The sequence below is a fragment of the Plecotus auritus genome (genome assembly GCF_963455305.1).
Source record: "Plecotus auritus genome assembly, chromosome: 2".
In the NCBI taxonomy this organism is placed as follows: domain Eukaryota; kingdom Metazoa; phylum Chordata; class Mammalia; order Chiroptera; family Vespertilionidae; genus Plecotus; species Plecotus auritus.
Window position 1 is genome coordinate 191295026 of NC_137771.1, and position 27252 is coordinate 191322277.

The following is a 27252-nucleotide window of genomic DNA, read 5'->3' on the forward strand; positions in this document are numbered from 1 at the left end:
CTTGGGGAAGTATTAACTAAACAATCTACAAAATTGGTAGTCAGGATCTAGACCAGCATATCACCATGCAGTGAATGACCATGGTTTATTCAGAACAAATTTCAGCAGCATTATCATGTGGCAGTAAAGAAGACTGTGCATGACTTAACTATTCTTTGTAGATCTTCTCTGCCTGAGGGTTTAAAACCTTCCTTCCGCCAATCATTCATGTCTATTTACCTATCTACACTAATAAAAGAGAAATATGCAAACTAACCACCACTCCGCTACACCCACAAGCCACGCCCACCAGCCAATCAGGAGTGACTATGCAAATTAATCCAACCAAGATGGCGCCAGCCACGGAGCTGGAGCAAGCAGGAGGCTTGGGTTGCCCCAGCGATGGAGGAAGCCAAGCTTCCCACCCACCCTGGCTGGCCCTGGCCTCCGCTCAAGGCTACAAAGTTTCAATTATAGAAGATAAATAAATCCCAGCAAAAATGGCGGTGGCCACGGAGCTGGAGCTGAGCAGGAGGCTTGGGTTGCCCCCAGCGATGGAGGAAGCCAAGCGTCCCGCTCTGGCCGGCCCTGGCCTCCCCTCAGGGCTACAAAGTTTCAATTATAGAAGATAAATAAATCCTAAATACTTGCTTCCAGCTGGCCCTGGCCTCTGCTCAAGGAGGCACTGAAAAAAGAAAAAAAGGAGGGGCTGGGACCTTGGGTCGCCGGGGCGGGGGGGTGATCAGGCCAGGATGGGACAGCAGGGGCCGTTGGGGGTAAGCAGACCAGCAGGGGGGGGCAGTTGGGGGTGAGGAGGCCGTCAGTGGGGGTCAGTTGGAGGTGATCAGTACAGCGGGGGGGGGCAGTTTGGAGTGAGCAGGCCAGCAGGGGGGGCAGTTGGGGGTGATCTGGCTGGTGGGGGGGCATTTGGGGGCAAGCAGGCCGCAGGCAGAGTGGTTAGAGGCAATCAGGCAGGTGAGCTGCTGGAGCCAGCAGTCCCGGATTGTGAGAGGGATGTCCGACTGCCGGTTTAGGCCCGATCCCTGTAAACCGTCAGTAGGACATCCTTCGAGGGGTCCCAGATTGGAGAGGGTGCAGGCCCAGCACACCCACCCCACCACCCCCCATCTCCCCATGCACGAATTTCGTGCACCGGGCCTCTGGTCTATAAATAAAATCAGTGGAAGTCCTGATTAGTATGAATCCAGCCATTCATTGGAGAAATAAGAGAGATGGGACCATATTTGATCACAAGTTGTTGAAACAGTTTCTAGAAACAAACTTCACTGGGTAGGGAGGAGTATTCTTGATCCATAGAACTGCTGTGGTTTCTTATTTCAAAACCTGACTAACCAGGTTTTTCTGAGTGTATGCAGTCAATGAATCTGAATGATTATAGTACTAAAATGTAAGTATCTCTTGGGTTTTATTAAAATTAGTTTGAGAAATTGAGATAAGACAGTTGCCAGATATCTTACTGTGCTCATTTTGTTTGTCCTCCTCTACTAGAATTAAACTTCAAGGAGTTTTCTTTAATACTCTGCCCCTTAGCATCTAAAATGATACCTGCCATGATTAGTAGACACTCAATACACAGTAAGCAAATGAATGAAGAACTCACCATTAAGCCTAATAAATGAATTCCCAAACAGATTCAAAGACTTCCTAAAGTCTTTCTCCTTACTCTATTTCTCCTTCCCCATTGGTTTATGGGCTTTGCTTTGATCAATGAAAGGGTATGACAGGTCACATTTTAATTTTGTCTAGGACTCTAGTCATGACTTTGAATAAAAATTTTAGCCTTAATTGGAAAGGACATTTAACATCGTTTAACAGAAGCTAAAAAAATTATTTTATACTAGTGATCATCTAAATTTTAAATCTTATGTAGCAAAATTCCATACTTAAAATATGCCTATCTAAACTCACCTTAAATCTTTTTAGATTATCAAAGATACCCAGTGATGGGGGTTTGTAAAAGGCATGTGTAGTTAATGTTTATTTTATTCATAACCGAAGTTTGTTTCCATGTCCTGGGTGACCTAGAAAATCAGAAATTTCAGCACTCTTTTTTTTTTTTTTTTTTTTTTACCATGGAAGTAATGAATGCATTTAATAAAATGAAAGAAAAAAAAAAGGGTCTTCTTTACTAGCCCCACCCTCAGGTTAGGGCTACAATAATGGTTCTTTTGGTGGGTAACCATTATACGTTTATTTGTGTCTTTCTTGATCTATTAGCTTTAGACACAATTTATTGACCTCCTTCAACTCTTAAATAAAATGCCCTTGATAATATCTTAGGGAAATACATGTTCTTTGAATAATCATTTGGGGGAGAAAATTGTTGTAGACTGACATAAAGAAAACATGGGAACACAGTAAGAGGTTTATTGGACAGGAGAAATATTAAGAACTGTAGAAAAAGCATACCTTTGTTTTTTTTAAATTTTTAAAAAAATTTTTTTATTAAGGTATTATATGTGTACATATCTTACCATTGCCCCCATACCTTTGTTTTCCTTTACACATAAAATACTTCTTATCATCAAATGTGTGGTAGTTTTTTATTTTCTGCAACACCATCTGGATACCAAAGAAGTCAGTTCAGTATTAATACTATCTACTTGGAGTTAGCATCAGATCTCCCGAGTCAAGGGTTCACTTCAAATGCCAACTGCAAGTCCCAGATTGTTGCTTCTGAGTGACTGGCTATAAAATCAGGGTTCTTGTGATCATCTCCTTAGGTTTGATAATTTGCTAGAATGGCTCACAGAACTCAGGGAACCATTTACCCATTTACTATAAAAGACATGACAAAAGATACAGATGACCATCCAAATGGAAGAGATGTGTAGGGCAAGGTGTGGGAGGAGGATGGGTGCATTGCTTCCATGCCCCGACTGGGGGCATCACCGTCCCAGTACCCCCATATATTCAGTGATCCTGAAGCTCTCTGAATCCCTCCATACTTTTGACATTTTAAGGGAGGCTTCATCACAGGGCATGTCAATTCTTAGCACAGTGACCAGTCCCTCTCCCCTTCCCAGGAGATTGGAGGGAGGTGGAGTGGAAAATTCCAAGCTTCTAATCATGGCTTGGTCTCTGGTGACCAGCCCCACCCTGAAGTAGTTACCCAGGAGCCCACCAAGAGTCCCCTCACTAGAGAAAATGATCTGCAAATTCCAAGGAATTTAGGAGCTGTGTCAGAAATCGGTCAAAGACCAAATATTAGAACAAAAGGTGTTTCCAGTGCTCTTATTGTTAGGAAACTACAAGGACTTTAGTTGCTCTGTGCCAGGAACTGTGGGCAGAAACAAGTTGTGTGTGTGTGTGTGTGTATGTGTGTGTGTGTGTGTGTGAGATTTCATAACAACTAGTGGATCAAATTAGCTAGTAGGGTCATTCTAGATACACTTTGAATGAAAGTCTGCTATTCTCTGTGTTCTTGTAGTTTTAAACTCTGTCTAGGAATACATGTCTGAGTTGGACTTCAAGGAGAACCAGCTTCTGCCAAGTCATTCTCCATTATGACAATTTCTTTGGGACTAAGAGCTTGAAGCAATTCCAGAAGTTTTTGCATGTGTAGTGTGGTTATAACTAGACCATTTTCCCTCCTTTTACAGTGTAAAAGTCCATAGTTCTTAAATATGCTATGAATGAGTGAATAAATATTCAAGAACACTTTAGAGTTTGAAGAGATCAGTGATTTTGAAAAAACAGACCTTCTATGTGGCCTGGAATGGAACCAGTGTCTTAGAATGTGGCTTAACAGTAATCATGGCTTGAACACTCTACAACTATGTTCTGAATTTCTGGCTAAGAACAATGATAAAATAAAAAAGTTAAATTTATATACTGTTAAGATATATAACCACTGTCCCTAGATTCCTATGAAAATTGGCAAATTGATGGGGTCAGAGTTCAGTGGTTCTTGGTTGACGTTCATCTTATACTGAACCCATTCTGCTCTTCAATACTGCTTCTCTTCCCTTTGAATGAAATTTTCAGTTTTACTTTATATATTTTCCAATCAATGACATGGAAATAAAGTGAAATTTATTAAAGCTCCAAGTGGGATTTGCTGACTTGCTTTCAAATTAGAAAATTAGTCACTGTACTAGTGGCATTCGAAGTTAGACTGAATCAAACTGTTAGCAACTTAGTGTAACACCAGATAAGGTTAATATTAATAGAATTTATAGAGCTCAATAAATTTTCCAGGGTAGCAAACATCAGGGAGAACTAAGAGCTTACACTCCCTGAAAGGAAATTCTAGAATGGGAAACTGCACGTTATTTAACAGTGTTTTAAATTTTTTTGATGTTCTTTCTAGAAGGAAAGTAATTTCAGACTACACAGATACTCAGTAATCTACATGACATTCAAAACCAAAATAAAGGTACTATTTTAAAATGCTACATAATTATGGAGAAGGCTTAATGAAGCCTTATTAAATTTATCCATTATTTGCTATCACTGAAAATAAATCTTACCTGGGAATTCAGTGTTGCTGTTTTAGGCATTAGTTTCATTGCTTCTCAGCTACTATTTGGAAGCCAGGGAATAATAATAATAGTAATATTGGACTGATATTTCTTTAAAACATGGACATTTGATTAATTTAATACCCAATATAGATTGGTTGTGATGTTGATTAAAAATTGGTATTATTTCTTTTTTTAAAAAAACATTTATTTATTTATTTATTTAATATATTTCATTGATCTTTTACAGAGAGGAAGGAAGAGGAACAGATAGTCAGAAACATCGATGAGAGAGAAACATCGATCAGCTGCCTCCTGCACACCTCCCACTGGGGATGTGCCCGCAACCAAGTTACATGCCCTTGACCGGAATCGAACCTGGGACCTTTCAGTCCACAGGCTGACGCTCTATCCACTGAGCCAAACCGGTTTTGGCGGTATTATTTCTTAAAGGTCAAAAATCTTGAACCACTCTGGTTTCCCTCTCCAGTAATTCTTTTCCCCCCTCTAATTTTACATCCAATATTTAATCCAGAAATGATACTTTATTTTCAGAATGCTAATAGCAAGCAGCCTTCTTAAAAGCAAAGTTGCATTTTTTAAAATAAAATAAAAACATTCATGAAAACAAAATATTCTAGACATTTAGATTGGGTATATTAACTACTTAATTCAGTAAATCTGTCGTTCTGTTAAAGGACAGCTCACTGTGTTCCATCACACACACAATCCAGTAAAATAACAATGACTATCATAAATTGCTTTTTTATATCTCAGGTACTATTACATGATGGATAAGTATTAACTTATTTAGTTGTCATAACAACATCCCTCTGTGGGTAGTATTAAAATCCTCACTTTACAGATCAGGAAACAGAAGTTTAGAGTAACAAGCCTAATGTCTCATGCTCAGTAAGTGGTGGAATCACAGTATTCTTAGTAGTTCTATGTAGTTTTTGTTAAAAAAAATGGATGAATTTGAGAATGGAAGGCAATGTAAATATTAGTAAGGGCTGCACTAATATAATTGAAATAATTAAAAAAATTGCAAAGAACCAGACATTTGTTTCTGGCAATTGTATTTTGTAAGGTTTACACATGAAATGGACTTGCATAGGATTATTAAATGCATGTGGAAAAGAGGGAATTTGGTGTGGTTAGGGCAGAATAAGGACATATTCATGAAATGTTCACATTATTAGGAGAGGGGAAAGCAAGAAATAAAAGTTATAGGAGATAAGATCTAGGGATATAATTTCATAGTAGCCACCAATGAACCTGTAGTATTAGAATGCCGGTAGAGCACATGTGTCTGTCTTTCTTTCCAGGATCTTGGGATCAAATTTGATGATGAAAGGAGTCCCTGCCTGTCTGATTTTTAGGAGTAGTCTGTTTAGTTTCTGGTCTATAGAACAATGAAGGAAAATAGCAAAAATCTCTTGCTCCTTTCTCAGTGAGCTACAGGCTCTTCTACTTGTTTTTTATGCAGTTCTTGGCCTTCCTTCCCAGTTCCTCTACTCTGGCCTAAGGGAATCAAAGGGATCAAAATCAAATCACACCCTAAAAGAGCAAATGAAGGAAATGCCTTTTAACAGCAATTGCATTTGTAACAGAGTAGCACTGCATTAAAATGCTTTTAAAGTGTCCTACCTAGATGCAATAGTTATGATAGTATGTTTGGGTCATATAATATTTCAGTGATAAGCTGTTAAATAATTGGTCATAGTTCTTTATCTTTTGAACCAAATAATACTTCTAGTTTTCTAAATTTCAGGTATGGTTTGCATCAGATATAGTTTGCATTTGCCCCAAAATTGATTTTATGAGGGAATGAAAACAACCCAACAATTTCGTCATCGATTTTTATAATACCTGTATGAATAGGGTCTTTATTTTAACCACTAGTCTGTTTGTGAGAGGGATACATTTTACTATGTTTTCCATGATTTGCTTTAGGCATCTCGTATTACAAAGATGAATAAGGAATCTTTCAAGATACATACTTTTTATAAGGGAGACAGGCATATAAATCTAATACCTGCAATGGTGGTAGAGCTTAAGTAGGATTTAGATGGTCTAAAATTTAGCTAGAGGATATAAGCATATCCGAAGTCATAAAATTATGGGGGTTTGGAGGACTAAAAACAGAGATGGAATGTAATGGTTTTTGGCGATTAATTAGCTACAGGTGATGACAGAGGCGAAAAAGCCATTGTTTTTAGCTGAGTTAGTGGGAGGATGGAGCCATACACAGAGGTAGAGAATATAGGAACAGGAACCAGTTTGGAGTGGGAGATGAACTAAGTTTATACAAATTAAGTTTGAAATGCTTTGGGGACATATATAGGAATATAGGTGAGGAAGAAACTTCTCTACCCTCAAGGTTCTTTCAGATGATCTAATAATTAAAATTATGTGAGAGAGATTAACAAGAGAAAATAACCAAATTTTATTGCATATATATGCATGAGAACCCCACATACAAGATAGAGTCAGAGACCCCACATAACATGAATGAGAGAGGTTCAAAGACAGAGCTAGACTGAAGTATGTAAGGCATTCTGACTAAGGAATGAGGTAAGGTTCCTTGGGGCTTGAGAGGGGAGGAAGGTCTTCCCAAGAGATAACAAGAGCAGATGTTCAGTAATTATTAGTTTGCTCTGTCATATAGATATGGGTAAGGCCCCTAATTTAAATTCTTTAAGGGAGAGGTAAACGTTTCTCAAGAGCCTCATGGTCTTGATTGCCTTGAGCTCAAAACAATCCACATGGCAAAGTTGTACCTCTTGGAGAGGCCTGTTTTGAACCCCTACAGGGATAAGGATGACCAAATGGCTTCAAGTTATAGGAGACCACTATTTTACACAATATGTAGAGGCAGGAAGTTGCTATTGTTTATTCCGTTTTCCTTAGCGTGAGGACTTCCTTCAGGCTTCTTGCCTCAGTGGAAAATGGCAGCTCTTGTAGGAGCCAGTGCAGGAGGAAGTGCTGCACCTGCCCTCTACTCTCAGTACCCCTCCCACGCGTGGTGGCCCCTCCTCCCCAGTGTCTGTTTCCTAGGCCTTAACTCTCGATTCCAATGATTACAGGCGGTTCTTGTTCCTTGTGATTAAGCCCATATCCCAGTGGTCAGCAAACTCATTAGTCAACAGAGCGGCAAACCGCGGCTTGCGAGCTGCAGTTTGCCGACCACTGTGGACCTAGGGCTAATTCTAGCTGTAAAAAAGGCTGGTAAAGTGAGTATCTGGACATGCTGTTGCTTTGAATAAAATTGGGATTATGTAAGCAAGAAGGCAACTAATAGTTGTTATGTAAATGATAACTAAGCAGTGATCCAACAAAGAAACCCACTATTGCCTCCTTCACTTCAAAATTTAAAAAAGGAAAAGAAAAAAGCTGAATTTTCAGATAATCAATTTTGGGATGCATGGCTATTACAAGTAATTGGGGCTTTAGACTTCATCAAAATTACAGGGTAAGTGGATTGAGGAATGTCGATGATGGGATGCAAGGGGCAGTGTACATTGATACTTATGAAGAAGAATTGACAAAATTTAGTGGTTGATATGGCCAACAAAGGAGACAGAAGGAAGAGCCAAGAAAGATAACTTTCTGACTACTGACTTGGGTAGTGAATATTAAGCCACAAGTAGCACAAAATTTGCTCCAGCATCGGCTGTGGTGCTTTTGTGCCTCCCAGTACTTTGGTAAACTTCCAAAGGTAGGAGGATTACGCTTTCTAAAATTCCAGGCTCTCTTAAGAATACTTATTATGCAAATTAATTAAATTTAGCCTTACTCCCATCCAGTGAAGTCCTTGATTTCTGAATGTATTAAGTTTAAAAAAAAACACAAATCTACATAGCACTTCAAGAACTAGTTAGTTGTATGCAACACTCTAGGTCAAATGTATTTGGAAGCTGGGTGGGGGAGGGCAGCAAATAGTATTTATTTGTTGGTGGATTTACACTATCTTCTGGATTGCCCGCCATCCTTACCCAGCCGTGGGCAAACTACGGCCCGCGGGCCGGATCTGGCCTGTTCGGCTGTTCTATCTGGCCTGCGGAGCCGAAAGAGCGGAGGGTTCTCTTGCTCTCCCCTCCGCTCCTTTACTTTGAATTTATATTAGTTCACACAAACACTCCATCCATGCTTTTGTTCCGGCCCTCTGGTCCAGTTTAAGAACCCATTGTGGCCCTCAAGTCAAAAAGTTTGCCCACCCCTGAATTCCATCTTACCTTTGCAACAAGAGAATGTAGATACAAATCTAAGAGAGTATAGATATACATCTCTTTCTCCTGAGTAAAGTGATACTTGCTTTAAAAATTCTTTATCATGTTGGAATAAGAAAACTCTTTTGGAAACAAAGGCTTTGAAGAGAGACTCAGAAGATCTAGAGGAGAGTGGTTAAGAATTTGGCACCTGATGGCTACTTCTCTGCCCTTTATCAGCTATTGCTTTGAGTCTAGGAACGTCTTTGAGACTTCGTTAACTTGTTTTTAAAAAGAGACAATAATACCTACTGTACAAGCTTGTTGTGAGATTTAAATGATACTGAATGCACAAGCAATGCAGAGTTTAATAGTTAATTATTTCTGGTAAAAATATTTAACCTCTGTTACTCGATTTTTTTTATGAACCAGACTGCTTAAAAAAACAACATTTTAACCTTCAGATCATCAAAATGGGTTTTCTATGCTACTTATAAGATACTATTTAGTTTGCCCTAACCAGTTTGTCTCAGTGGATAGAGTGTCGGCCTGCAGACTGAAGGGTCCCAGGTTCGATTCGGGTCAAGGACATGTACCTTGGTTGTGGGCTCATCCCCAGTAGGAGGTGTGCAGGAGGCAGCTGATTGATGTTTCTCTCTCATCGATGTTTCTAACTCTCTCTCCCTCTCCTTTCCTCTCTGTAAAAATCAATAAAAAAAAGATATTTAGTTTGTTAGTTTGGTTTTATGCCAGTGTTACCTTATTTCTCAGAAGTCAGGAGATATTTGTGAGCCTAGTTTTTATTTTTTAAAAGGCTTCAAGGGATATCAGAGGTTATAATCCAGTCATTGCTTATAGGAGATGAACCAGTCCCATAGAAGCCAAAGTTATAGGCCCAAGACCCTGGCATCCTAGAGACAGAGTAAGATGAAGACCCAGGTGTGTTTTGAGGAAAGGGTTCATCAGACTCCTAAGAAAACTCTTTTGGAAACAAAGGCTTGGTTTAATATTTAGCTGTTTCATTTGAAGCAGCTAAAGGTAGAATGTCAGCAATGTTACCAGCCAACGTGGGGCTTGGCATATGGTCCTTAACTTGTGAACTGCATCTGAGTGGGAGTAAATACCTGATGGGAAGGTTTGTTTCATTCTTATGACTGTGCGTGTCCCTTGTTGGGTTGGGCCCCTGGAAGCTATGCCTGTGAGACTCTTATAAGATGACTAGAGACCCGGTGCACAGATTTGTGCACCCGTGGGGTCCCTCAGCCTGGTCTGTGGGGATTGAGCCAAAAGTGGCTCTCTGACATCCCCTGAGGGGTCCCGGATTGCGAGAGGGCGGTTCTCGGTTAACGTACCCTGGAATCAGGCTCCCTCCTCTCTGGTTCCAGGTGTGTCAACTGAGAATCATAGCTGCCAAGTCACTGCAGCTCGGCAGCTCCTGCATTGAGCGTCTGCTCCCTGGTGGCTAGTGTGCATCATAGCTACCAGTCGGACAGTAGAATGGTCGGCTGGTTGCTTAGGCTTTTAAATATATAGATATTACTTTCACTGTGGAGCTTGGGGTTTCTAAGCCAGTGTGGCTTCTGCACCCTTCGGTGAGTTATTGCCTCCTTGTACCTGAGTTATCCTGTGGTGGTAGGAGGGAGGTGTACAAAGACTCCTGTGTTGCATGTTGTGCTGACCTGTCTGGCCTGATACTAACTACCCTGATAGCCTTTCTGTCCTATATCCTTCTGAGTAAACAGGTTACAGGTGTGACCTACTTAGATTTTTGTGAGTTCCTCCTAGTTGAGTCTGACTCATCAAAGTAGTAGTTATTTTCATCTGATTGATTAGCCAGAACTTGAGCTTTAGAGGCCAACAAATTTTCATCCTCTTTGTGGGAAAGATATTTTCTGGACTATTTCCCCTCTTATAAAGAAGAGGTAAGATTTTGTTTCAACTCCCCTACCTTCACAAATTCCCCCCTCTGTCAATCTCATTTAGTGCTCACTGGAGTCCAGAATTATGTTTTAGATATGATAGGAGGTATCCTATCTAATAAAAGAGCAATATGCAAATTAACCATCACTCCACTACACCCACAAGCCATGCCCACCATCCATTCAGGAGTGAGTATGCAAATTAACCCAACCAAGATGGCTGCAGTCACAGAGAGAGCAGGAGGTAGGCTTGGGTTTCCCCAGCGATGGAGGAAGCCAAGCTTTCCGCACACCCTGGCCGGCCCAGGCCTGCACTCCAGGCTACAAAGTTTCAATTATAGAAGATAAATAAATCCCAACAAAAATGGCAGCAGCCACGGAGCTAGAGAGAGCAGGAGGCTAGGGTTGCCCGCGGCGATGGAGGAAGCCAAGCTTCTGCAGCCCTGGCCTGCCTTGGCCTCCGCTTAAGGCTACAAAGTTTCAATTATAGAAGATAAATAAATTGCAACAGAAATGACTGCCACCACGGAGCGAGCAGAAGGCTTGGCTCCGCTCCAGGCTACAAAGTTTCAATTGTAGAAGATAAATAAACCCCAGATACCAGGGCCTCCGCTTGGGTCACCGGGGGGCATGGCCAGCCTGCAAACCACCGCAGGCCCCTCACCCAGGCCGCCCCACACCCCAAGGGAACCCCCACCCTGATCCGGGACACCCTTCAGGGCAAACCAGCTGGCCACCACCAGTGCACCAGACCTCTATCCTATCTAATAAAAGAGTAATATGCAGATTGACCATCACTCCAACACACAAGATGGCTGCCCCCATGTGGTCAAAGATCCTGCCCCCATGTGGACCCAAGATGGCCACCACAAGATGGTCAGCAGGGGAGGGCAGTTGGGAAGGACCAGGCCTGCAAGGGAGGGCAGTTGTGGGGATCAGACCAGCAGGTGAGGGCAGTTGGGAGGAACCAGGCCTACAAGGGAGGGCAGTTGGGGGTGATCTAGCCTGCAGGGGAGGGCAGTTAGGCTACAAAGGGTGTAGAAGATAAATAAAACCAGGCCAGCAGAGGAGGGAAGTTGGGGGTGACTGGGCCTGCAGAGAAGGGCAGTTGGGGGGGACCCAGGCCTGCAGAGGAGAGTAGTTGGGGGTGACCAGGCCTGTAGGGGAGGGCAGTTAGGGGTTAGGGTTAAACAGGCTGGCAGGGGAGCAGTTAGGCATCAATCAGGCTGGCAGGGGAGTGGTTAGGGGGTGATCAGGCTGGCAGGCAGAAGCAGTTAGGGGCAATCAGGAAGGCAGGCAGGCGAGCAGTTGGGAGCCAGCTGTCCTGGATTGTGAGAGGGGTGTCCGACTGCCCATTTAAACGGGCAGTCGGACATCCCTCAAGGGGTCCCAGATTGGAGAGGGTGCAGGCTGGGCTGAGGGACACTCCCCCCCCCCCCCCGTGGACGAATTTCGTGCACCGGGCCTCTAGTAAATTATAAAGATACTATTAATTTTTTTCCAGGTGTTTACAATTGAAGGCATTGAAAAAAAATTCAGCCAGTCTTTATAGTTCTAGCTTTGTGGGTTTTCACAAACGAGTTTCACTTTTTTTCCTGTACTAAAGAATATGAAACAGAATGGGGAAAAACAGACAAGACCAGAGGTTCTTTTTTTTTTTAAATATATTTTATTGATATTTTACAGAGAGGAAGGGAGAGGGATAGAGAGCTAGAAACATCGATGAGAGAGAAACATTGATCAGCTGCCTCCTGCACACCCCCTACTGGGGATGTGCCCGCAACCAAGGTACATGCCCTTGACCGGAATCGAACCCGGGACCCTTCAGTCCGCAGCCCGACGCTCTATCCACTGAGCCAAACCGGTTTCGGCTAGACCAGAGGTTCTTAAGCATTTGAAGAAGTGTTGGTCTGTATCCACATTTGTGTTTTTTTTATTTTTACCAAAGTAGGTATTTTAAGGTAGTAATGGTAGGTAAACAGATGTATGTAGTACAAGGCACAGTGTGTAAGCATTTGTTGGATATTTAAACATTGAGTCTGTTGTCTAAACTGTAGTAGGACTTCTAAGTGACCAGACATTTCATTTCAGTGGTATTTTTCTGTTTTCCAGTATCATGTGTCTTGAAAAAGTTCAAATCTTTTTTATGTTAATATTGTAAGAATGCGTGTATGAAAAGTACTTTGAACAGCTCTGAGCAACAATTATGAAAGTTTCTCTTATTTAGCTTATCTTCTCCTTTGCATTTGATAATTTTTCTGATGGCCTCCATAATACTACAGTGCTAAACCTGTCATTTATAATGACTAATATCTGTCCTAGGAATTACAACTTTATAACATATAGGATATAGGCAAGAATAGATCTTTCAGAGAAAAAATTGGAGTAATTGAAACATAAATGACCTATTTTGTGAATGTGGATGTTCTAGGTACTAACACTTAAGTGATAACCTCAAGATAAGGCACATCTGCATCAATGACTGCCTGCATACATACCGAACAGAGAATATGCAATAGCTTCCTGATATCTTGCCACCTCTCCTGTTGAAATACAAACCAGTTCTGAGCATTCTACTTAACTGCTGCAGCCTGGAGGCACAAACTCCTTCCCCCTCCATTCCGGAGTCCCCTCCCCCACCTCAGACTTTTACTTTTTTTAATAGCAGTTGTCACCAACTATGTGCAGCCTATCTCTAAATTCTCCTGGAATTTAAACTCTGGGAAGGCAGGGGTCGGCTCGATGCACGAAGTGCAAGTGCCTGAGGCGGCTGCCCTCTGCCTCAGCCCCCACCTGCCGCTTCAGCTTTGTTCGGAAGGAAGGACGTCAAGACTAACATATTACCCTTTTATTATTATAGATATACTAGAGGCCTGGTGCACGAAATTCATGCATGGGGGAGAGGGGGGTCCTCAGCCCAGCCTGCACCCTCTCCAATCTGGGACCCCCTCGAGGGATTTCCAACTGCCCTTTTTAGGCCCAATCCCGGGTGGGCCTAAATGGGCAGTCGGACATCCCTCTCACAATCCAGGACTGCTGGCTCCCAACTGCTCGCCTGCCTGCCTTCCTGATTGCCCCTAACTGCTTCTGCCTGCCAGCCTGATCAACCCCTAACCACTTGCCTGCCAGCCTGATTGATGCCTTAACTGCTCCCCTGCCAGCCTGTTTGCCCCTAACTGCCCTCCCCTGCAGGCCTGGTATCCCCCAACTGCCCTCGCCTGCAGGCCTGGTATCCCCCAACTGCCCTCGCCTGCAGGCCTGGTATCCCCCAACTGCTCTCCCCTGCAGGCCTGGTCACCCCCAACTTCCCTCCTCTGCCGGCTTGATCACCCCTAACTGCCCTCAACTGCTGGCCTCATCGCCCACAACTGCCCTCCCTTGCAGGCCTGGTCCTTCCCAACAGCCCTCCCCTGCAGGCCATCTTGTGGTGGCCATCTTGTGTCTACATGGGGGCAGGATCTTTGACCACATGGGGGCAGCCATCTTGTGTGTTGGAGTGATGGTCAATCTGCATATTACTCTTTTATTAGATAGGATAGAGGCCTGGTGCACGGGTGGTGGCCAGCTGGTTTGCCCTGAAGGGTGTCCCGGATCAGGGTGGGGGTTCCCTTGGGGTGTGGGGCGGCCTGGGTGAGGGGCCTGCGGTGGTTTGCAGGCTGGTCATGCCCCCTGGTGACCCAAGCGGAGGCCCTGGTATCTGGGGTATATTTATCTTCTACAATTGAAACTTTATAGCCTGGAGCGGAGCCAAGCCTTCTGCTTGCTCCGTGGCGGCATCCATTTTTGGGGGGATTTATGTATCTTCTATAATTGAAACTTTGTAGCCTTAAGCAGAGGCCTGGGCCGGCCAGGGTGTGCGGAAAGCTTGGTTTCCTCCATCACCGGGGGCAACCCTAGCCTCTTTCTCTTTCCAGCTCTGTGGCTGCCACCATTTTTCTTTGGGTTTATGTATCTTCTATCATTGAAACTTTGTAGCCTTGAGTGGAGGCCTAGGCCGCAACGGCAGGTGGAAAGCTTGGCTTCCTCCATTGATGGGGAAACCCAAGCCTCCCTCCTGCTCTCTGTGGCCGTAGCCATCTTGGTTGGGTTTATTTGCATATTTGCTCCTGATTGGCTGGTGGGCGTGGCTTGTGGGTGTAGTGGAGTGATGGTTAATTTGCATATTACTCTTTTATTATATAGGATTTTAGTAAATTTTGTTCTACTGTTGGTAAAGAGCTAACTTGTAATATTAACAGTGTTTAATAGGTTAATAAAACGTTTTCCCCTTTTTTTCTACCTTCCTCTTCTATCTCTTTTCTTCTCACAGTTCTGTTCGTTGCAGGATAAATACTACAGTCAGTTAAAGAAAAAAGAAAAACCCTACTATGTTAACTTGGTTTTGAGATAAAAGCAGGCTTTAGATTACATTGCTTCTTGGCCTCCTGAAGAAGAATCTGGCTTTCTCCTAGGTTGGTGTTTTCTTGAATAATTAATGCATAGCTAATGGAGAGAGTTCATTTGTAGCAGGCAGGTCTTTCGTTGTGGGTGGATTCTTTGGTTGTTTTGATATTAGAGAACTTAGAAAAGATAAGGAAATTAAGATTTTGTTTTATCTGTAATTTTGTCTATAGGTTTATGAGTTTGTTTTAAAAGCTAATTACCAATACACAATTCACTTGTTCATTCCCAGATTTATCTGTGAGTTACATTATGATTTAGGATTGTTAGAAAATGTGAAAACATCTTTTGCAGTTAAACACTTTAGTTTACATTATAGAATTGATTTTTGATGTCCAGTGGTCATTAATCATATCAGAAAGCTAAAAGATAAGCACATTTTCTCTTAGTTTAAAACTTGCATAATAACTGTCATTTCTTTTCACCCACTATTTGGTGAACATTGGCAGGTACTGGCAAAATTTATGGCCAACAGTTTTTGTTACTTCTTTTGCTCTGGTCACCCAGTACCATGCTATTCTATGCCTTCATTATTCTCTGTCATTGTTGGTTGTCTTTTTTTGTTTTGTTTTGTTTTTTTCTTTTTTTAAATACTTCCCATTGCTATTTTTATCATTTTATGGTAAGTCATAAATAGTTTTTTGCTTAGAACATAATTTTTTTAAAATATGTTTTCATTAATTAGAGGGAGAGAGAGAGAGATACATCAATGATGAGAGAGAATCATTGATCGACTACCTCTTGCATACGCTTTCCTGGGGACTGAGCCCACAACCCATGCATATGTCCTTGATCAGAATCAAACCAGGGACCCTTCAGTCTTCAGGCTGACGCTCTATCCACTGAGCCAAACTGGCTAGGGCATTTCTGTTATTTTTTAATATTAGACTATTCTTTACACTCTCGTTCCCTTTTAAGCCATATAAGTGTTTATAATTAGCCGATATTTCTTAGTATTCTGTGAGAAAACATCTTTAGGGATTTCATAGGGTAGGTGCTCTCTTATTTTTACATCATAGGTTTTTTTTAAAAATAACCGAACTCTGTATTCATGTTGTCGAGCCATCTAATATGCCATCTCTGCAGAGAGGAGGACACTGAGGGCTTCCTCGTGGTTATATAGGTATGGCATGAAAGAGCTGACTTTTTAATCAGAGAGGGTAGAAATCCTTTGTTCTTTTCAGTTTATTTCCACTGTCTATTTTTTAAAAATATATTTTTATTGATTCAGCGAGGGAGGGAGAGGTAGAGAGATAGAAACATCAATGATGAGAGAGAATCATTGATTGGCTGCCTCCTGCATGCCCCCCACTGGGGATCGAGCCTGCAACCCAGGCATGTGCCCTTGACTGGAATCGAACCCGGGACCCTTTGGTCCCCAGGCCAATGCTCTGAACACCAAGCCAAACCGGCCAGGGCTCCACTCTCTTTTAAGTGTCTGAAGATGGCAGAAAAATATTGAAGTTTTAATGCTCTTTTTTTGATCAAACCTCATTGTTACAGAGTGCCACATAAGAGTAATTTTCTTCCCATAGAATGGTTATATAGTTTTAGTAGAGAATGCTTGAATACTTTTTTTTTTTTTAACCTTGGTCTGTTACTTTAAAAAATATATATATATATATCTTATATATATATCTATATATGTCTTTACCTCATTTAACCTAAAAGTTTCCCCCGGATCTGTAGAAGATTGGGTGGTCTTGGGAATTACTTCATGACCAAAAAAGTATTGCCTTTTGAGTATGTTTGTGAATAAAGTTTTATTGGAAACAGTAATACACATTCATTTATGTATTGTTTCTGGCTGCTTTGCACCATAATAGCAGAGTTGAGTACCTGCAACAGAGACCATATGGCCTGCAAAACCAAAAATACATTCTGGCCATAGTTTGCCAACTCCTAGATCATTGCATAAGCAATGGCTGAAAAGTGGGATGGAGCAGTTGTGTTCATCTGGGCTCAATCAGTGTTTTATTATAATTTGGGTGGTGGGCACAGAGAAGAGTAGTGTTTGGTATTGAAGTAAATCATTACTTAAGAAAGGTTGTCTTCTTTCTTTTCATGACCCCTGAAACAGGGATGGGGGTGCGAGCATGAGCCTCTGCCCCCCTGTGTTTGTGTGTCCTGAGTGAATCGGGCAGACCACACAGCTTGTATTTGCTGGTTTAAATATTTCATTTTAAATTTGGTGAAAAAGCTAAATTGAAAACAATTTGGCAGCCCAACCGGTGTGGCTCAGTGGTTGAGCATCGATCTATGAACCAGGAGGTTGTGGTTCGATTCCTGATCAGGGCACATGCCCAGGCTGCAGGTTTGATCCTCAGTAGGAGAGGGCATGTAGGAGGCAACTGATCAATTATTTTCTCTCATCATTGATGTTTCTATATCTCCCTCTCCCTTCCTCTCTGAAATCAATAAAATATATCTATATATATATATATATATACATATATATATATATATTAAAAAAACAACAACAATTTGGCAGACCAACATCAAGTGAGAATTTGACATTTTTAAAAATAATTATGAATATATGTCATATATTTTCTTGTATACTTAGAATGAATTATGTTAAAAGATAGGCTATCCCTGATTTCTTAAAAGAATATGTATTTCTGATAGCCACTTTAAACATGGTAGTTAAATGAGAAATTTGTTTGGACTTACTGCAGGTAAAGCATTTGTTGGTACTGTCTAAATCAGCCGTGGGCAAACTACAGCCCGCGGGCCGGATCCGGCCCATTTGGCTGTTCTATCCGGCCCGCGGAGCCGAAAGAGCGGAGGGTTCTCTTGCTCTCCCCTCCGCTCCTTTACTTTGAATTTATATTAGTTCACACAAACACTCCATCCATGCTTTTGTTCCGGCCCTCTGGTCCAGTTTAAGAACCCATTGTGGCCCTCGAGTCAAAAAGTTTGCCCACCCATATTTTTAAAACTGGTATAATTTAGAGTCTATTATAAACTAATAGACTCTAAATTATACCAGTTTTAAAAATATGAAGTCAAAGCAACCAGTTTTTAGTTTTTTTCATGTTAAAATCTGTAAATAAATACTCTTTTTAAAGACACATAAGAGCTGAAACCGGTTTGGCTCAGTGGATAGAGCGTCGGCCTGCGGACTGAAAGGTCCCAGGTTCGATTCCGGTCAAGGGCATGTACCTTGGTTGCGGGCATGTCCCCAGTAGGGCGTGTGCAGGAGGCAGCTGATCGATGTTTCTCTCTCATCGATGTTTCTAACTCTCTATCCCTCTCCCTTCCTTTCTGTAAAAAAATCAATAAAATATGTTTAAAAAAAATTTATAAAAAAGACACATAAGAGTGTCTTGTTTTAATCTTTCACTAGTGGATAAAAATAATAACATTTAAAATTCTGAACCCAACACCTACTTTAATGTAAATATGTTTTTTTCTCTTTGTGTCCTAAATACTTCTGAATGATAATTTTCATTTTATTAATCATCTGCTGACATGTGCTTAGTGTTTAAAAAAATGTTAAGCTTATCCTTTTCTGATACAAAGTGAAAGTTGAAGATGGCAGAGAAGTATTGAAGTTTTTAGTAGACAGTTTTTCAGTGTAATTGACAGGCTTTGCTTCAGTGAGAGGTCAGGTGTGTTAATTGTTACGGTGTGGTTACACTGCCATGTTTGGGCACACTCCAAATAGTTTTTATTTTTTTTATTGATTTCAGAGAGGAAGGGAGAGGGGGAGAGAGAGAGAAACATCAATGGGAGAGACTCATTGATTGGCTGCCTCCTGAACACCCCTACTAGGGATCAAGCCCACAACCCAGTAATGTGCCCTGACTGGGAATCGAACCCAGGACCTCTTGGTCCATGGGATGACACTCAGTCCACTGAGCCACCATAGCTGGGCCAAATATGTTTTAGTTTAAAAGTAGTATCAGTGATTAATCTTTCCTTTGAATAGTTATGCTATTATGTAAACTCACAAAAGACAAAGACTGGACACTATAGTCATAGCACACAGCCCAGCAGAATATTAATGGGCAGTTTGTGTCTTGTACAGAAGTGCACAGCCAGAGACAAGTGGTGCTAACATGCAGGCCACCCTCTGTCCACCAAGCCATTGCCCTGGTAGGGGACTGTGTCTTCTCACAGGAAAGGGCTCCTTTTCACTTCAGTGTATTATTTTAAAATGATTGCATTAGAATCCTGTGCCAGGCAATGTTCAGCACTTTAAATTCAGCTCTCATATAACAATTTATTTTACAGATGAAAGAACTGAGGCACAGAGAGGTCAGTAACTTTAGTCTTGGTTGCGAGTGAAATCCAAGCTGTGTGGCTGCACAGTTCAGGCTCTGAGCCCTGAGCTGGGCTTAGAGCTGGCAAGTGCAGCCGCAGTGGTAGGAGCCTCTCCTGCCTCCATGGCAGCACTAAGGAAGTCCGACTGCCGGCTTAGCCCGCTCCCTGCATCAGACATCCCCCGATGGCTCCCGATGCATGAATTTCATGCACCGGGCCTCTAATAAATTATGTCGCAACATTAATTTAGTAATGAGAAAAAGAAATTAGTTTTTTGAACGAGAAAAAGAAATTAGTTACAGTTACACATTGTTGATGTGCCACTTTTTTTAAAAAGTAATTAACAGTGTGTGTTTAGTCAAACATTTTTACATCACTGTCTAATATCACACCTAAAATGTGAATCTAAGCCTTTTCTCGTGCTTGGTTATCTATTATTGAAAGTTAGTGAACTAAAAACTTTTGATTGGTAAATGTTAGTACTGAAAAAATCAATTTAATTTTTAATAATACTTGAAACTGCCCAAACTAAACTTTAATTTTAAAAACTTTGTGTTTTAGTATAAGAGAATTTGTGGTTTTATTGTCTTTCATTGTGTTGCTAACTCCCTGACAGGAAAATTTTGGAGTACTAGTACTTTTTTGTGTTATTCTTGCACATTTTTTTGTATAAATCCTATATAATAAAGAAGTAATATGCAAATTGACCCTCACGCCCTCACAAGATGGCTGCCTACAGGCCAGCAGGGGGTTAGTGAGGGACTGAACAGCAGGCTGAGTGGGGCAACCAGGCCGGCAGAGGGAGACAGTTGGGGGCAACCAGGCCGGCAAGTGGGGGGGGGTTAGTAAGGGGTGACCAGGCAAGGCAGGCAATTGAGTGATTAGGAGCCAGCGGTCCAGGATTGTGAGAGGGATGTCCGACTGCTGGTTTAGGCCCGATCCCCCAAGGGGTCCCGGATTGGAGAGGGTGCAGGCTGAGCTGAGGGGACCTCCCTTCCCCCCGCCCCCCAACATGAATTTCATGCACCAGGCCTCTAGTCTAATATAAAATCCAACTACAGGTGATGCTACCAATGAAACTGCCCTAACTGGTTTGGCTCAGTGGATAGAGCTTTGGCCTGCGGACTCAGGGTCCCGGGTTTGATTCCGGTCAAGGGCGTGTACCTTGGTTGCGGGCACATACCTGGTAGGGAGTGTGCAGGAGGCAGCTGATCGATGTTTCTCTCTCATTGATGTTTCTAACTCTCTGTCCTCTCCCTTCCTCTCTGTAAAAAATCAATAAAATATATTTAAAAAAAAGAAACTAACTCAGCTGAAGTAATTGTATGATTAGACATCAATGCATGTTGATTTCATTTATTTTTAAAATGTATGTTAAAATTGTTTTTTATATGGATTTGTGCTCTTATACCCTACGAGAGGTCCAATGCATGAATGCATGCACAGGTGGAATCCGGCCAGCCTGGCCCCAATTGGGGCGGATCAGGGCCAGGCCTGTCAGGAGGAAGAGACAGCGGGAGGTTGGCTGGCGGGCCTGGTCCTGATCAGTGCCCGATTGGGCCTGGGCCGGCTGTGGGGAGGGGCCGTGGGCAATGGGCTGGCGAGCCCCACCCTTGATTGGGCGGGGGGTTTGGGGCCAGCCATGAGGAGCAGCTGTGGGCAGGCCGGCCCCACCTCCAAAAGAGGTGGGGGGCGATCAGGGGCGGGGGGAGGGGCTGAAGGCTGATCTGGGTCGGGTGGCCAGGGGGATGTGCTGTGGGGTGGTTTGCTGGTTGCCCTGCCCTTGATCGGGGTGGGAGAGTCCGATCAGGGGCAGGGCTGGCTGGGGGGAGGGGCCTCATCCCTGATCGGGCGGTTCTCTGGCCACAGTAGGTGTCATAGCAACCTGTGGTTCAGTCGTTAATACGTTCTGGTCGCTGGCTTTTTATATATATAGATTAGAAAATTGGGATCATAATATACAACTCTTGAATCCATTTTCCCTAAGTCACTTAAATGAAAGTGAAAATCATAGCCAATGTTGAACTTGTTTGTGTTTGGCCTTTGAATCTGATCTGATCTCTGCATCAGTTTCTTTAAGATATCCCTTCTATTACAACTCCTTCCCCCTTTCCACTGACTGTCTAGAATATTGTGTAGGTGTGTGTATGAGAATGGGATGAGGAGAGCACATTCTATAATGTTTTAGAGGCTTTAATGAATGCTTAGTATGATACTAGAGATTGCCCAGTTAAAGAAGGCAATTAAGTCTTTTGTTAAATGGATCAGTGGAATTGAGAAGATTTAGTTGAAATTTCAAAATACAAATATATCCTTCTCTTAGTTGTTTCAGTTGAAGGTAATCACTATTTGTTTATTGTATTAAGCAATTTTGTGCTAAGCAATTTAATTTGGACTTGTTATGTGACTTTTTTCTTTTGCCCCAAAGTTCATTTAATAAGAAACTTTCTAAGCACATTAATTATGACAAGATCATTAATTTTTTCTCTTAATTCTTGGGATGATGTCCCCAATTTATATAATTCATTGGTACCTTTTATTTCTTAAGGATATCAAGTACACTTTCTTGAATTTGTTACTGGCCACTAGGTTCTAGATTAGATTATGTCGCAATTTGTACCTTTTCTTAGGAAAAGGACCTGTAATCCGTTAGCTTTTCAAAGAGATCTACAAGTCAAATAAATTTACTTCTAAAGTCTTTACAGTAGTATTTTTAAAGATCAATCAAAATATACTGTTGAACTATTTTATAAAAGTTTTGCATATTAAAAACTCATAATTATATGTAGGTGGAAGATTTTGAAAGATGTCTGCTGAGTCAGCAGTGTTTATTTGAAAGCCTTTCCAAAATTAATATCTTTTATTTTAGGTAAAATGTTCTGAAATATAGATTCTGAAAGCAAAGCTTTTTGCTTAGAAGTAAAATCAAAGCCTACAAAAATGAATTTCAGTACAAAAAGTAAAGCAAATAGGTGTAGTGTATGTAGAACAAAATAGTTGTTTTATGCTGATTTTATGTGATTATGTGCCCATGAATTTGTTTGTGGTTTTGTTTTTTCTTTTTAATGGCAGAAGGTTAGCCTTTTTTGGTTACTTCCTAGAAGTATTGGTATAGCCAGGCTTTCCTAAGCATTTTTACAACAAACAAAAAGTTGAGTAGTTCTTCCTAACCAATATAATTTGTTTGCTATAGTTCAGCCTCTACTATGTTTTATTTTCAACTAGAGGCTTGGTGCACGAATTCGTGCACAGGTGGGGTCTGGCCGGCCCGCCCCAATGGGGGGGGGGAAATGGTGGAGGGAGACGCGGGAGGTTGGGGGGCTGGTTGGGAGCGGGGCCATCCGAGGAAAGGGGCTGCGGGCGGTTGGGGGTGTGTGATCTGGGCCCAGATCGGGCCGGTTGGCCCCCGTAGTGTGTGTTATAGTGACCGGTCGTCCCGGTCATTTTGCTGTTCTGGTTGCTAAGCTTTTTTATATACACTAGAGACCCGGTGCATGAAAATTCATGCACTGGAGGGAGCATCCCTCAGCCTGGCCTGCCCCCTCTCACAGTTCGGGAGCCCTCAGGGGTGGGAGGCGACCTGGTGATCAGGGATAGACGACGCCCCATCACACCTCTGCTGCTGCCACTGCCGGCAGCGCAAGCCTCAGCTGGCCCTGGTTATCTGCGCCTTGGACCGGCCCTGGGCGGCTGGGGAGCTGAGGGGACTGGGGGACTCCGGAGGCAGGCGTGTGGAGCAGCCAGGCCTGCCTGGGGTCGGGCCCAGCCTTGCTGCGCGCCTGCCGCCCCAGCAGGGCTGAGGGGACTGGGCGCCGCTATCTTGTGGCTGTGGGTGCCACCATCTTTAAGGGCATGGCAGTCAATTAGCATATTCCCTCCTTATTGGTGCCGCCATCTTTGAGGGCAGGGCAGTCAATTAGAATATTCCCTCCTTATTGGCTGTGGGCAGCGCCACCTTTGCGATAGCATGAGGGTCAATTAGCATATTCCCTCTTTATAGGATATATATCTATACTAATAAAAGGGTAATATGCTAATTAGACCGGGTCAACTGGACATCTTCCAGATGTCCAACTTCCTTCCAGATAAAGCCACGGTGGCAGAGGCAGAGGCCGTTAGGGGCAATCAGGCCAGCAGGGGAGCAGTTAGGAGGTGACCAAGCCAGCAGTGGAGCAGTTATGGGATGGCCAGGCCAGTAGGTGAGCAGTTAGGGGACAGCCAGGCCAGCAGGGGGCAGTTAGGGGGCAGCCAGCCTGGCAGGGGGGCAGTTAGGGGGCGGCCAGGCTGGCAGGGTTGCAGTTAGGGGGCGAACCGGCCAGCAGAGGACCAGTTAGGGGGCAACCAGGCTGGCAGGGGACCAGTTAGGGGGCAATCAGGCTGGCAAGCAGAGGCAGTTAGGGGCGATCAGGCAGGCAGGTGAGCGGTTAGAAGCCAGTGGTCCCGGGTTGCGAGAGGGATGTCCGACTGCCAGTTTAGGTCCCATCCCGCAGGGGTAGTCAGACATTCCCTGAGGGGTCCCGGATTGGAGAGGGTGCAGGCCGGGCTGAGGGACCACCCCCACCCCCCCACTGCACGAATTTTGTGCACCAGGCCTCTAGTACGTGTGTGTGTGTGTGTGTGTGTGTGTGTGTAATGTATGTACTTATTTCTACACATATAGATGTTATAGCATTACTTACAATGAATCCATACATATATCTTAAGAACTATGTCTGTTCAGGGCACTATTCTTAGTTCTGTGGTGGGTCAACAAGATGAGCGATCAATCTCTGGTCTCCAGACGTCTGATAAGGGAATGTTTAATGACATAATAAGGCACTACAAAGTTGTGGTAAGAGAGGTGCAGATTTCTTTCTCCAGAAAATGGTGTACAGGGGCAGAACCAAAGATAAGCACATTTCTGGCGAAGGAATGAGCAATGTCATGGCAGCCAGAGTGCAGAGAACAGAGAGAGAGGTCAATCTGATAATGGTGAGAGTAGAGGAGGTTCAGCAAGTGAGATTAAAAAGGCAGATAAAGGATACACATTTTGTTTTTTGGACAACTTGAATGACTTTAGAGCAGATAGTTTTAATATACATTCTGTCAGGTTACCTTAAATACACCTTAGATTTTTGTAAAATGCATAATTATATCTTAAAATTTAGATGTTTATCTTATAAGATGAAGAATTGTGTGGTGTGCTTTTATAAATGGACAGCACAATTGCCTGGATCATAGGTAAATGAGTCGACTAGGAAAATATCTAATATAGAACCTAAAATAGAGCCCTGCATACATTTATGTTTTTTAGAAATTCCTTACTTTTTCAGGTTGTATGTTTGTGCAAATGGGCAGACCTATTGACACACTATTTCCCACAGAGTAATACAAACTTCAAATCCTAGACTTAAATATTTAATAAGTCACTATTGTGACTTTTCCCTTAAGGACAATAGTCTAATAGGTAAAGTTAAATGAATGAGTGAATGAAGAAAACAAGGGTAGAGAAAGGATAATTAGAGAAACTGAGATTCGAGATATATGAGAGTGAGGAGAGACTCACTAATAACAGAAAAGAGAAGAGATCCAGGAAGAGGAAGAAAAAGACTAATAGCTGGAATGATCTAATTAGTATTTTACAAAGGTAGATGTGTGTGTTTGTGTGTTGTGTGTGTACATGTCCCAGTAGTAAAGACAAATCATTTGGTCATCCCTCACTAACACTGCTGCCGGACTGGTCGCCCCACGCAGCCTGTTTGTTCAGTTGTTTGGTTGTCCCTCTCTAACCCCCCTGCCAGCCTGGTCATAGGCAGCCATTTGTGAGGGTGTGAGAGTTAATTTGCATATTATCTCTTTATTATATAGGATAGGATAGAATGAATGTATGCCCAAACGTCTTTTCTGATAAGGGTACTCAGCCGATTTTGGGATAACAAGTCACCCTATATGGCTTACAGCTCAAAAATTCATGAAAAATTCATCCTATATAATAAAGAGGTTAGTATGCAAATTGATTGTCACGCCCTCACACAAGATGGCTGTCCCCATGTGGTCACAAGATGGCCAACAGGGGAGGGCAGTTAGGGGCGACCAGGCCAGCAGGGGAGGGCAGTGGGGGGCAGTTGGGGGCGATCGGGCCAGGAGGGGAGGGCAGTGGGGGTTGATCGGGTTGGCAGGGAAGCAGTTAGGCAACAATCAGGCTGGCAGGGGAGTGGTTAGGGGGTGATCAGGCTGGCAGGTAGAAGCAATTAGGGGCAATCAGGCAGGTAGGCAGGCGAGCGGTTGGGAGCCAGCAGTCCTGGATTGTGAGAGGGATATCCGACTGCCCATTTAGGCCCGATCCCATAGGGCCTAAACCGGCAGTCAGACATCCCCTGAGGGGTCCCAGATTGGAGAGGGTGCAGGCTGGGCTGAGGGACACCCCTCACCCCCCAGCCAGTGCACGAATTTTGTGCACCGGGCCTCTAGTAGTAAAATAATTAATGTTCATAACAAATAACCCTGAGGTAAACAGAGCCTAGCTGTGATCTAATTATTGTTTGGACTCAATTATAATATCCATAGAACGTTTCATCAATAGGTGTAGAAAGGATCTGCCAACTAGCTCACAAGTGTCTTATACCAAAAAGCCTTGGGCTCATTTCTCTCTTGAAACACCAGAGGCTGGTGGGATACTATATGTTGATATAATCATCTGTAATTCTTAGTTTGTAGATTTCCTTATGACTTATGTTATATAGTAGCACTTAGGTTTTAGTATGGCCATGGAGCTGTTAATCAGCACAAATGAGAGTTCCAGTTCATTACAGATAAAATCTGAGGGGAACAAACTTCAAGGGATTAAATTCTGAGTTATTCAGTGTATTTGCTGCATTATCTTTTTGGTGTTTCTTGACTTAATTTACCTGTTAGGTGTATGAGGTAAAGCTCCTACATTGCTTTCTGTGTCATCAGCTTGTGCTCTCACAGGAAACTGCTTTGCTCTAGAACCTGCACTGGTCAGTGTCTCTCCTGAGAGTCACCACTGACCGGGCGTGTGAAAAACCACATGTTTTTACAAAAAGTGTTCATGGAAGATAATGTGCTGGGATTCAGCAATTGAGAAGTCTTGGAAACTCTACAAAACGTAAACTCTGAAGAGATGAAAGTTTAATAAGTTATGATAGAAATTGTTTCAAAACCAATCATGTATTTCTCTTTATTATTAAGCAATATATGGAATATAAGTTTGGTACCATTCTTTATGGCTCATTGTAGATTATTAGCATACTATATTGGGCCCTTTTACAATAATATTTGCATGAATTGAGCTGAATGTGGGTCGGTTTGTGCAGATTCATCCCTTGAGTCTTATTTGTTCATTGTGCCAGTCTTTTAGGAATGTTACACCGATTCACTCCCTGCCGTTTGTTATGCATTCAGAAGTTGATGCTATTGTTTTTTATTACAATTGTTTAGGGGGAGAAAGATAGTCACTGGTAGAGACCTTGAAGTCATGAAGAGTATTTCCTACATGTAGAATTTGGCATGAGGAATCTTTTAAACTGACTTTGTTTTAGGGCACACTGAATATTTTACTTTCCTTTTTCTCAGCATCAGCAACAGCAACTTGTGATTGGTGGTACCGGCTATTCAGTTGTACATCCCCACATCAATGCACTGCCAATGGTAAGAATTGTTCCCACTCTGAATGTTAGAGTATTTTAATGCTCTTTTTAGTATTCACTTATTTTTAACAATCTATGAAGGAAAGTTTCTCACATCTCACAAAATATGCATGTGTTCCCAAACTAAAGAAATGTTTTTAATATGCAATTTAAGGCACTTATAATATTTTTGATTACTTAATATAAATAAAAAGGGAAACCTTTACTTTGAAGATTTCCATTATCTGTAGGTTTTATAACCTCTTGGTTATGGTTATCAGGATGAAAAGTATTATTTTGTTGTGATAATACTGTATTTTAA

The 27252-nt window shown here is 42.5% G+C and overlaps 1 protein-coding gene across 3 annotated transcripts in view; it reads left to right on the forward strand.

Moving 5' to 3' along the window:
* TBL1XR1 (TBL1X/Y related 1) overlaps positions 1-27252 on the forward strand; it is a 163159-nt gene that overhangs the window by 63081 nt on the left and 72826 nt on the right. For all 3 annotated transcript variants that reach the window (XM_080657599.1, XM_080657602.1, XM_080657600.1), the window contains exon 2: positions 26878-26952. The gene's annotated coding sequence lies outside the window, so the exon portion shown is untranslated. The remainder of the gene's footprint in view (positions 1-26877; positions 26953-27252) is intronic.